This window comes from Cyanistes caeruleus, chromosome 10 (genome assembly GCF_971803275.1).
Source record: "Cyanistes caeruleus chromosome 10, bCyaCae1.hap1.1, whole genome shotgun sequence".
Classification (NCBI taxonomy): domain Eukaryota; kingdom Metazoa; phylum Chordata; class Aves; order Passeriformes; family Paridae; genus Cyanistes; species Cyanistes caeruleus.
The window spans coordinates 22,050,525-22,060,353 of record NC_141710.1 but is presented as its reverse complement, the minus strand read 5'-3'; the positions used below and the strand labels follow the sequence as shown (position 1 = coordinate 22,060,353).

General features: G+C 44.7%; 1 long non-coding RNA gene across 1 annotated transcript; it reads right to left on the bottom strand.

The window, feature by feature from the left end:
* Positions 1-510: 510 nt before the first annotated feature.
* On the bottom strand, positions 511-8,931 carry LOC111933204 (uncharacterized). Its single transcript, XR_002866562.2, has 3 exons — positions 5,906-8,931; positions 5,065-5,159; positions 511-972 (listed from the first exon to the last, which is right to left on the bottom strand). It is a non-coding gene; the product is annotated as an uncharacterized LOC111933204 (long non-coding RNA).
* Between the last annotated feature and the right edge of the window lie 898 nt (positions 8,932-9,829).

Below are 9,829 nucleotides of genomic sequence, written 5' to 3'. Positions count from 1 at the left end.
CTGGTTCCAACAGAAGAGAGAATCCCTTGCAAGGCCACTTTCTCATGAGTAAAATATTTACAAGAGCACCCAAAAGCCCGTTTCTTCTTCCTGTGCTTTTGGTAAAAATGTACCAAAAGTGGAACAAGTTCATCTATTTCTCTTCCAGGCACTCTGAAAACTCAGGGAAGAAACTTTGTGCAAGGCCCCCACTGGGCTGGGAGGTGGGAGAAGGGGATCACAGCCCTGCTCCTGGCTGGCATGGCTGGGAACTGGCAAAAAATGGCAATTCCTTGGAAAAATGCACCTATTTGGCCATTTTTCTACTTTCATATCAGAATAATGAAACCTACAGTGCTGGGCCAAATTCAGGTGTGGTTTCTGACAGCTTTATAGAGTGAAATCAAGGGAGAACGCTCTGGAATTTGATTCTAGATTGAAATTGTATGAAAAGTGCTTTTCATTCCATGTTCTTTTTATTGCTGCTCAGTCTTCAACAAATATCCCATGCAGAATTAACCCCACATATAACAAAATCACCTTCAATTCTAATTCATTTGGATGATTCAGATGCTGGAGCTGGGAAATTCCATTTCCTATTTGTCCATCACATGATGGTCTGGTTCCTAACTGGGGGGTGGGGAAAGCAAACCTGAGAAAGCAAGAATTTACTTAAAATCCAGTTTATGTTGCCTTAACAGACAAATGGGTCAAATCAGAGGCAGTGTGAGTGTTTTCTTTTCACATCAAATCTTGTCTTCCATCACCCTCCAAAAAATTTGGTCTGAAACTTCCTGTTTTTTGGCTTTTTACTTTATTCTGATGTGTCAAAGCATACCTCTGCATAACTCCCCTTGTATAAGTTATTTACAAGTAAAATAATTGTTTCTCTCCAAAATTAGAAGATTTTGGAGATAAAAAAGGAGTTGCTTTTCTCCTCATCTTCATCCTCATCAGCCTTTGTTCTTGTCCTTGTTTTTTGCAACATCCTTCCTGTGAAAGACAAGCAAGATTTTCAATTTGCTGATTTTCTTTAAAAAAAATAAAATAAAATACAGAGGAAGAGTTTGCTTGAAGCTTGAATAATTTCTTGTAGTCTTCAAATAAAATCAGCAGTCTCTCCTACAGATAAATATATCAATTGTCATCCTTTTCCTGGAAGAAAAAAGAGAGGAAGAAAGCACATCTCTCCCCTGAGACATCTGCAGAGCCATAGTATTTATTTCTACCAGAGAAGTTCTTAAAAGTGTTGTTTTTAGAAGTCAGGATAACTCCCAGCCCACAGCTGCTTTTTATTTGTATTTCATCTTTCTACCCAACTACTGCTAAAGAGGGAGAAGTTGTCCCTAAGATATTCCAGCCTTCCACACGGTGTGTACAGGGAGTGAGGCTGGGACCTTCTCACGGGAACCCAGCCCTGGAAAAACATTTTCAGGAAAGAAATCCCCAGGAGGAGTTTGGGAGCTTCCCAAGGCCCATCACGTGCTGTTTGTAATCCTGGGAAGGGAGGATTGATAAGGGGAACCCTCCTCCTCCTCATCTTATTTGGGTGGGAGTGGGAATCAGTTTCTTTTGAGGTGCCTGCTGGGCATTCCTTGGAGTGAAAGGGATCCCTGGAATTCCCTCAACAGCTCAGACTTGGAGTTTGAAGCTTTGCTCCATTTTTCCCTCCAAACCAAACAAAACAACACCAAAAATTAAAGCCACAAACAAAACCTGCTTGATTTGCCCTTGTCCTATAGGGAACAAAAATAATTGGGCTGATTTCCTTGCACCCCACCTGTGTTTTCCATAATTTCACTTGCCTGATCCATCAGGAGATACCTTGATCAGTGGCCATCCTGGACCCAGCTCCAGCCTGAGCATCCCACCCTGCCCTCAGCCCCCTCCCAGGATTACACAGCTTCCATGGGAGCACAGTTTGCTGCAGATTTCTCCTCAAACCCCAAACAGGCTCAGCAATTCTGCACTGAGGGAGCCGCTGCTGTGCACAGCCTCATTGTTCCAGTCATTCCTTAAACATTGACTGGGGCAAACCTGCAAATCAATTCCCTCCACAGGAAAAACATCCTGCAGGTGGCTGCTGGAAGGATTCATTTCCCTGCACAGTGCAAAATGAGAAACAGTTACAGCAGGAAAAAAGCTCCTTTCAGAACTCTACCTTTATTTCCTATTCATGAATACAGCGCTCCCAAGTAAATCTCACTTTGTAAACAGTTTCCTTTATCGGGCTGGAAGTACCTGGTGAAACTGGATGTAGATGGGGAGGGGGAAAAGCTATAAATCAACAGCACAATGGACAGATTTCTTTGAGCAGAGTAAATAAATTTGCATGTTTTCAAATTGTTTTACAGACTCACGGTGCAGGTTCAAGGAATGGCCAGGAGAAACAACAGAGAATATATTTCACTTTCTCCAGACAGAAATCAGCTGAAGAGCCCACACAAACCCAGAATGTGCTGTCACAAATATCCTGTGCAACCTCAGTGACTTCAGGACAATTCCACGGGCTGCAGGCAGCACACATTAGGATTCTGTGTTTGTTGCCAGGCTGGGTTTAGACTATTTAAATTCCCTGTCAGGATCAGTTATGGTCAAATCATTTCCCATAAAAAGAGAAATGGATTCGTAACGAGACTTAATGCTTTGTTGTTTGAAAAACTATTTCAACACACTATTAAAAACTCCAAGGACTCTAATTGAACTGGTTTTTTAAGGAGGAGACAATTAAAGTTTGCTGCATAATTAACATATCACAGCCATTAATAACCCCTAAATGATCCCTAAATTTCATTTTATTCATTATGGACAAATTGAGCCGACTCATTTTAGAGGAAATACTTTAAAACACCTGTCGGTGAAATATTCCTTCCACCATCTAGAAAGAGAAGCCTCCTAACCACTGCCTGGAATTGGTGTCACTCATTAAAATCATCTTCAGACATTGTGTGCCTTCCACAAGTCCTCTGAGCACGGTCACGGGGCTGTTTTAGTCACCGCTTATCTCCAAGAGATATTCCCAGCTTTTATCAAGGAGCTTGTGTTTGTAAATAGGCAGCACAAAAAGCCACAGCTCATTTCCCCACTTTTGTACTGCGCTGCTTCATGAATCCCAATCTCTTTTGAGGAGAATTTGCACATTCACACGGTTTTATTTTAACGAGCTAAATCCTGCCATCCTTCAGGCAGCTAAAGAGATTCGGATCCCGGAGATTAATCACGGAGCTTCAGCGGAACCATTCATTGAGGGATGATCAAACTCCACAAACAAGGCAGCAGATGGTGGCCAGGGGAGGCTTCCAGGCCCTTCTCTAACGAGCACAGCACCGGCTCAGCCTCGTTTGCACATCCCAGCCCCGGCATCCAGGAGTTGTCTCCGCAGGGGCTGGAAAGCGGCGCCTGATGGCGGGACCTCAGCTCCTCCAAACTGGCCTGGCTCTTTTGGGAGCCCTCCGGATGGGGAGCTCAAGGCGTGTTTGGAAAACCCTCCCAGGCACGTGATGGGATGCTTGGGGTCACACAGCCAGCCCTGTGATCCCTGTAGGTCCATTCCAGCTCAGGATATTCACAGAACCATGGAAGGCTTTGGAAGGCACCTCAAAGATCACCCAGTTCCACCCCTGCCATGGCAGGGACACTTTCCACTGTCCCAGGCTGCTCCAAACCCCTTCCAGCCTGGCCTTGGGCACTGCCAGGGATCCAGGGGCAGCCACAGCTTCTCTGGGCACCCTGTGCCAGGGTCTGCCCACCCTCCCAGGGAACAATTCCTTCCCAATATCCTATCTAAACCTATTTTGTCAGTGTGAAGCCATTCCCCCTTGTCCTGTTGCTAAGGGCCCTTGTAAAAAGTCCTTTTCCATCTTTCTTGTTGGCTCCTTCAAGCAGTGGAAGAGCAAAATTAGGTTACCCTGAAGCTTTATTTCTCCAGTCTGAACAATCCCAGTTCTCCCAGCCTCTTTCCATCCCTCTGAACCCCTTGGTGCCTCCTCTGGGCTCCCTCGTGTGCTGGAGGCCAGGGCTGGAGCTGGGGTCTCACCTGGGCAGAATTCCCTCCCTCACCTGCTGCTCACACCAGCATTGATATTCTAGGATTCTACAAATTTCTATCACCTAAATGTTGTGCTCACAACTTCTGGAGAGGTTCTGTTGGCCTGCAGAACCCCCAGCACTGGAAGTCCCTCTGCAGCAGCTCCCAGCAGCAGGGTGAAGAATAAACCCCTAAAAGCTCCACAAGCTTATTGTTCCTTTGACATATCAGTGACATTCACAGCACCATAAACCTTCCTCATCTGAAATATTTAGCTCCTTAGCAGCAGTCAAACAGACATGCATCCTGCCTGGCACATCCCCACCGTAGATCACGAATTTATTTCTTACAGCCCTCCTGGGTGCTGTATGTGCTGAGACAACTGCATTCCCAGAAATGGGCATAAATATCTGTATTTATTTTCTCATCATACTGGCTGGGGAGTTGGGGAGAGAGAGAGAGAGTGAGAGAGAGCCAGAGTGAGAATCATACAGAGAAAATGGCCTGACAAACGCTCTGGGTGCACTTCCTCCAGCGGAGTGCTTGACATTATTCCTCATCTGCTGTGCCACAGCTCAGAGTGGGCCGTAATTATGGATTTCCAACTGGCATTATGGTTATTATAGATTAGATGTTCATCTGTAAAGACTGTCAAACCAATGAAATTTTCAGGTTTTGAGTAGCCTCCAGGGCAGGGCTCTGCTAGGCTCGCTTTCCTGAGCCATTAGTTTTATTTATAGTCTAGGACTAAACAAGGCAGGAATTAAGGGAATGCTCCTCGCTGAAGGTAATGGTATGGAAATGCTGATGTAGGTCTGTGGCAGCAGACAGGAGCAATAGCCTTGAGGAAATATTGGAAGTGTGGAGCTGAGCAGAGCAAGCAGCACCTCAAGGCTGCTTTTTGTCACTCTGACAGGACAAAGTTGTTAATAATCCCCCCCCACACTCTGCACTCAATTATCAGTAATTTAGTGGCATACAGAATATGATATGCACAGGAAAACACAGCAGCCACCCCGAGTTCTCAACAAAATCCCTGGGATGAGTTCCTTTCTCACCTGCTTTGGATTGCAGAGGCTTTGGAGGATTGAAGCACAGCTAAAGGTTGGCATTTTTCAGGCTGCTATTCCAAACAGCTTTTCCACCATAGTTCCTAGGAACAACATGAAGTTGAAATGAATCAGCCAATCTTGAGCCAAAATTACAGAAAAAACATAAATAAATGAATGGATTTTTATTATATACATGGGCTCTGTGAAAACTCTCCTTTTTAGGGCAAACAGAACCTTCAGATCCACATGGGTTTGATGCTGGTCACTGAGAGAAAAAAAACAAAGGAGGGAGGAAATGTGATTTTTGTAAAGATAAGATTATTAAAATATTGATAAAAGCTTTCTAAGGAGGTGGGAAGTGGGTGTTAAAGGCTTTGGTATCCTGTACATCACCAGCAAGTCCCTCTGTGGGTGCCATTTCCCACTGCCCTGTTGGACCTGGAATAAGGGACAATTCCAAGGGCTCCTTGGAAAGTCAGGACAGCAGCTTTGGCTGTGGCTCCTCTCAGTGCCTGTGTTTTGCTAACTCCATTGGCAAAAGTCAAACTTGCAATCACCAGGATCACAAAGTATCTGAAGGGAAGGCTGGGATGCTTCAGCTGCTGTCTGTGCTGTGAGGAGCTGAGCCAGGAGGCCACTGAAATACCCAAAACACCCCCTTTCAAAGGGAAATCAGTGAGAGGCAAAGGTTACACAGAGCACTGCTTGAAAAAAGTTTAATTTTTTGTGTGTGTATGTTGGACTTTCATGCACAATGTGCCACACAGAAGTGTTGATGGCTGCACAGTGATATTCACCAGCCGTCCCTGTTAGGCCCTACACTGCAAATCACACTCACCCCACACACCTCGGGGGAAAAAATGCATATATTGGGAAAAATGAAGTAGATTTGTCGTTGCTACTCAAAATGATCCAGGGTGAATGCAGGGGAGTGGATTGGGAGTGGCCCTGAGGAGGAGGACTGGGGTGGGTGAAAACCTGGACGTGACGCGGCCCAGAGCCCCTGCCCTGGGCTGAGCCCCAGCGTGGGCAGCAGGAACGGGGACATTGTGCCCCTCTGGCACAATATCCCTCTGAGACCCCAGACAGAGCTGCCCTGGAGCTGGGGAGAGCCCAGGGGAGGCACCAGCACGGTCAGAGCGATGGAGCAGCTCAGCCCTGGAGCCAGGCTGGGAGAGATGGGAATGCTGGACAAGAGAAGGCTCAGGGAGAGCTCAGAGCCCCTTCCAGGGCCTGAAGAGGCTCCAGGAGAGCTGGAGAGGGACTTTTTATCAGGGCTTGTGGCCACAAGAGAAGGGGCAATGGTTTGAAGCTGAAGGAGGGGAGATTCAGGTTAAATATAGAGAAATTGTTCCCTGTGAGTGTGGGGAGGCCCTGGCACAGAGAAGCTGTGGCTGCCCCATCCCTGGAAGGGTTCAAGGCCAAACTTGGAGAAATCTGGGCCAGTGGAAGGTGCCCACAGCAGGAGGTGGAATGGGATCATCTTTAAGGTCCCTCCCAACCCATCCTGGGGTTCTGTGATTTGGTCACACCTGGCCAGTGCCCGCCTCAGCCCCAGCCAGGACCTGGGGATGGATCCAGCCCTGTGTGAATTCCCAGGATCCATGGGACAATGGACATCCTGCTCCCTGTAACTGGGACCTGCAAAATGCCCATCCCAACCCCTCCTTCCCCTCCTCCAGCCTGGACAGACAATTGCTTCCCATTACTCAGGTGGAAGGCTGTAATTACCCTCATAAAAGATGCACAAATAAACCAGTCACAAGCAAATTAATCCAGTCACACCTTACTACTTCACGGGAGTGCTTTGTCTGTACTGGCTTAAACACGATTATTATTTCTAATAGGTCGAGCTGAATTTCAACAGAGCTGCCATAAAAGTGCTGCCTGCTGACAAATCAAAGGTACAGCAGGAATTGCTGCAAACCCAGCACTGAACAGGCCCCCAGCACGTTCCCATCAGATCACAGCTACAGGGACCCAAACAGATACAAAAATCATATAAAAGATCTCATAATAGCTATTATAGTGACACCCTGATCTCAAAGAGACTCAGATCTACGTCACTGGGACAGAAATTTCCCACCTGAAGCGGTGTGGATGCTTTCCCACTGATCCATACCCAGGAGGATGGCAGCACTCACACAGAATTCTGTGAAAGCCAAGGAATCTCCAGTGAAGCCTTCCAGTGATAAAATTCTTTCCACTCCTGTTTATCTATTGATTGGAAAAAGACAAACTGAACCAGGCAGCAAAATTTATATCTCCCCGAGGAGCCCCAATAGCGGGATGATATCGGATACAGGTGGACATGGCACAGCTACAATCAGGGAAAACAGATGGCTGCCTTTTCACCAGAGGGAATTTAATGAGACTTTGCCTGAGAGAAATAGGAAGCAGAAATAATCACTAACAAAACTCTTATCTTTAATTTCACCATTTGCTTTTAGGTAGAATAAATGGAGAGTCAGTGAAGTGATGCCAGCTGAAAAGTGGCAGTGTTCAATAACTTGGTAGGAAGAAAAATACACTGATCTTCACCAAAATAGAGACCTTTAGTCTTGCTTCATGGGCAGAATACAAACAGAATTTAGTCTGCCTACAACAATATTTTACAGAGTGCAACAGTGTTTTGGTGTCTGTAGATTATCACTGACTTTCTACCCAGTCTGCCAAATAAAGCTTCAGTTTAAGAGTCCAAACAATAATGAAAAAATATATCAGAACAAGCATTTAGATGATGCAGTTTGAATGAGGTGAAGTTTAGACCCAGCTGTGTGTTGAAAACCACGTAATGATGAACATCATTCTAGGTGCACTGTAAAAATCACGGATTCAGAGGGAATTTTGGCTACTTAGGAGCCATAATTCCTGTGCAGGCACATGTGGACAGCAGCAGTTTGTTCCCATCCCTGGGAGCAGCTGAGAGTTCTTCCATAAAACCAGTAAATACTCTAAATACACACTAGAAAACACAGAGAGAGGCAGCACACACCTCTGGCACTGAAGGCATTTCTCTCCCTTCACAGTGCACTGCCAATACCTGGTGTTGAGCCCAGGGGTTTTCCTGCCTGAATTTCAATCCTAAAAGGCAAAGATACTTGTTTGGAGAGTTTGAAAATAGACAAGGACACAAAAGCAATTTATCCCTTTTTATCTTTCATCTCACACTGAACAACTGCAGTGCAAGTCCTCTCCTTAGCCAGGGCAACATCGGCATTCTTGGAAATTCTGAGTTTACAAATAGAATGTTTGGAAATTGTGCCTCGATATTTTTCACAATAATGGCATAAAAACCTAGCAGATAAATTCTCTTTATCATTTCAGTGCTTTGATGATCCAGAACCATTTGAAAGTGCCCTTGCTCGTCTATTGCAAAGCAGAAGGAACAAAGCCTTAGGAAGTCAATACTGAGTCAATCCAGTGCAGAAAACACCTGAGCAATGACAGATCCGTGGCTTGAAAAGGGATTTATTGAGGACAACTGCTGCCTTGATTTGCAAGAGGTCTGGGAAAGCATTTCTTCAGTGTGCTGCAGCTTTTAAAGCAATTTAGTGACGTGCAGCCAGAGCCCAATCTTCTCCCTGCACCAAGCTGCCAACCAGGCAAGGGAGTTACTCAGCTTAGAGGAAATCAGGCTTTGATAGATTTTTATATCTTAAAAAAAAAACCCTGAAGCAAACAATACATTTCAGGAATCTATCTTTGCTTGCTTTTTCTTACAACGTGCACGGTACCTGTACCAGCACATCACACTTTTCATCCTCTTTAGAGAGCCAGGATCCAATGGATCTGTCCTTTCCAACACCAATTTTATGGTGACTGTGAAATCAAACTGCTAATTAGGAAACTAAAAAAAAAAAAATAAATAAAAAAAAATAGCATAGGCAGAGCAGAAAAATGCTCTGTTATATTCAGAGGCAACAAAGCAGTGAAAAAAATAAAGAAAAAAAAAAGATGTAAGCAAAGTAAAATCAGGTGACAGAAATCAGTAGCTACTGTGGCTACATCACACCCCTCTCACTATGGATTTTTTTATCTGTTTTCAGATAAAACAAAAAAAGAAATCTGATTTTTTATCTGTTTAACAGTTTTCCCTGCACTAGTCCAACATCAAGCTAAAACCCAATAAAGTCTATACCTTGCCTGCACCAATATTTGCTTTTCCTAGGCTGTTTTTGGTTAATTTACAGTCTGGCTCCTGCAGATTAAAACAGCTTTTGAAAAGATGCAGTTTGGGGAAACACTGGTAGCAAATCTCATTTAAATGCAGTCTAATTCATGCAGTGATAATTTATATTGACAGGACTTTGAGAAAGGAAGTGTTTGCCATTATAAGCTGGAATGCATTTCACCTGCTGGAATTCCAACATATGCATTTTTCATGGCATGAATCGATTTCAAAGGTGTTGCATGTGTTTGTTTTATGTCTGTGAGGTTCAGGGAGGCTCCATCTTCCAGTTCTATTTACAGGACAGGAAAACTGAGATAAGGAATTCCCTTGCTGCACCATCCCTGCTGGATTCACTCAACCTCAGCTTCTGGACACAAATGTAAAATTCTGACTGTTCTTAAAATTTGAACTTCCAGATTATTCTTTGCAGAGCATCACCACTGCACCTGCTTTTTCATTATTATTTAAAGCAGGGCTATGGTTTTGTAATGAGCCTTTTCAAAGTGGAAATGGAAGGTAGGTACAATACTCAGAAGACCTGATAAGACCTAATGTTCTAAGGCAGAACTTTTGTATTTAGACAAGCCCTAATGGAGC